At 42.7% G+C, this 2,368-nt stretch overlaps 2 long non-coding RNA genes across 6 annotated transcripts in view; one reads left to right on the top strand and one right to left on the bottom strand.

The window, feature by feature from the left end:
• Nucleotides 1-1,145, bottom strand: part of LOC107641108 — a 13,325-nt gene extending 12,180 nt beyond the window's left edge. For 3 of the 5 annotated variants that reach the window (XR_002347163.1, XR_002347162.1, XR_002347165.1), the window contains exons 1-3: nt 836-1,145; nt 653-761; nt 417-543 (exon numbers count right to left, since the gene is read on the bottom strand). This is a non-coding gene — a long non-coding RNA (uncharacterized LOC107641108). The remainder of the gene's footprint in view (nt 1-416; nt 544-652; nt 762-835) is intronic. The other 2 variants (XR_002347164.1, XR_002347166.1) reach the window with 2 other exon arrangements.
• On the top strand, nt 1,193-1,516 carry LOC110262525. Its single transcript, XR_002347169.1, has 2 exons — nt 1,193-1,331; nt 1,415-1,516. It is a non-coding gene; the product is annotated as an uncharacterized LOC110262525 (long non-coding RNA).

Raw genomic sequence — 2,368 nt, 5'->3', positions numbered from 1 at the left:
CAAGCTAAATCCAACAGTCGCCTCATTGGCATAACTCAAGGAAACCGTTTCAAAATCAAATCAATATCGACTGATTTAACTCATTTCCAAAGCTTTAAATTCAGCAATCAGCAACAAATCATTTATCAAAACCAAATCAGTGAAAGCAAACCAGGCTGAATTTCAAAGAGTATACTATCTTTCACATACAATTGACTCTCAACGGATTAAACTCATTTCAAATATTTAAAGAATCAACTTCAAACATTACATTTCACAAACCACACGACAATTTAGCCAAACCAACATCCATAGTCATTCGAGTCAATCAATTGATACATAAGGCAGATACAATCACCAAGTACACAATATCTCACATCAGTACCCATATGTAATAATTCCAATAATAAACTATAGTTTTCGGAAAGTGCCCCTACCTCAAAACGCAGATTCCATAACTCAAACGCATCACAGAGTCCTTTCCGCCTTGACCCGAAATCAACAATCAAAATCCCGGCTACTAAACCACAGCTCCAAACCGTTTTCTCAGCAACCACAACGACTCTAATCACAATATATAATAACCGAGATTAACTCTCATAACAACAATTGCTACAACTCCTCAACGTATAATAGAGCAGTAACTAGAGGGCTTTCAGATCGAAACGCTTACCGAACCAAAGGAACGGCTGAACCAAAACAGCGGCAATCTCTGAACTGGTTTCGCAGCAGCCCGGCAGCCACCTCAAGTAGTAGCGGCGACCGGACTCCGGCAATGGCGCCTGGAACCCACATACAGAGACGTTAAAGCTTCCAGAATCTTAAACGAATGAAGACCGAATTCAAAAATCCTTACCGGCAGAGTTTTCTGGCGACGGCAGCAGGGTCTCAAGTGGCAGAAGCTCAGCCCGGAGCTCCGGCAGCAATCCCGGAAGTCACAAGACCATCCCTGGCGGTCAGAATCACATAGATGCAGCTCTCTTCTCCGGCAGCGACACCCGCGGCGGCCTGAAACCCCTTTTTGACGGCGGTAATTCCGATCAAGGCGGCACCGGTGACGCAAGCGCGGCTGGACAAGGTGGCTGAACCCCGGCTCAGCCGCAGATCTCTCTGTCTCACCTGTTCGGAGTGACTGGACGGTCTTCTCCTCAATGGCACGGCGGCAGAGCAAATTAGATTGGCGGCGGCAGAGGTTACGGCGCGCTCGGCGGCGACGCGGGTTGGGGGTGCCGGCGACAGCGGTGGCTTCACCTTCTCCGTGCGCGCTCCTCCTTCTCCATCGGTGGCTATGGCTCGCGCTCTCTCCAGGTCGCGGTTCTGCCTGTGACGCTGCCCAAGGATGATCGGCGAAGGTTGCAGTAGCAAGGGGCGACGGCAACTGCGACGGCGGTGTCGCCCCTTTCTTTCCTCTGGGCTCCTTGTTTCGCGACAAAAGGCAGAGACGGCTGGGCGTTAGCGACGGCAACCCGTGGTGGCAGTGGCACGGCTTGCTCTCTCTCGATCTCCACCCTTGGATGTGCGACGGCGTTCCTCTCTCTCCCCTCCTCCCTCAATTTCATTTTTCTACCTCTGCTCCTTCCTTTTTCATGGAAAGAGAGGAAGAAACCGTGTGTTGTGGCTGCTGGGGCATGGGGGAGCAACGGGTTACCGGGTAGGGTTTTAGGGTTTCATTTCTTTTTTTTCAAAATAATTAGGGTTAGGGGCATTATGGTAATTTCGTATAAAATTGGGAATAACATAGTAATTGAAACTCAATTAAATCCAACCCTAGTTATATATAGAAAATACTATTTGTTCCTCATTTTTGCAATTTGTTTTCAATAAAATGCCCAAATCTAAAAATTAGAAATAATATAATTAATGTCTTCATTTTTCCAAAATAGTAATAGTAATATTTAAAATATTTATTATCTAATCCAAATCATATAAAATCCTTATTATTTCATAACTATCAACCTTATACTTTAAATATAGAAAATAATCTAATAATTATAAAATTGGATAATAATCATAACTTATCTCAAATCCAATAAATCAAAACTTGCCTTAATTATCTTTAATATAATAATTTCTGAAATTAAGGTTATAAATAACTATATAATTTGAGACTTGATCATGATAAGACTTTTTTAAAAGTTCTGGGTCTTATATAAAGCGACTGACAGTGGCAGTCGGATGCAGTGTGTTGGAATTCGTTTCAAGTGACATTACCGAAATAAAGAGAAGTGGTTAATTTAATGATGTAGTTTATCTTTTTTGAGAGATGGACCAAAGAAATACACATAGAATTTTTTTTTATTTTTTGTAATTGGTTAGAGTTTGGATGTCCAATAAAATGTAAGAAAGCCTGAAAACATGTGATCTACGAAAGGGAAAAAAAATACTGGGT

This window comes from Arachis ipaensis, chromosome B05, assembly GCF_000816755.2.
Source record: "Arachis ipaensis cultivar K30076 chromosome B05, Araip1.1, whole genome shotgun sequence".
In the NCBI taxonomy this organism is placed as follows: Eukaryota; Viridiplantae; Streptophyta; class Magnoliopsida; order Fabales; family Fabaceae; genus Arachis; species Arachis ipaensis.
This window is presented reverse-complemented; position numbering and strand designations above follow the sequence as displayed.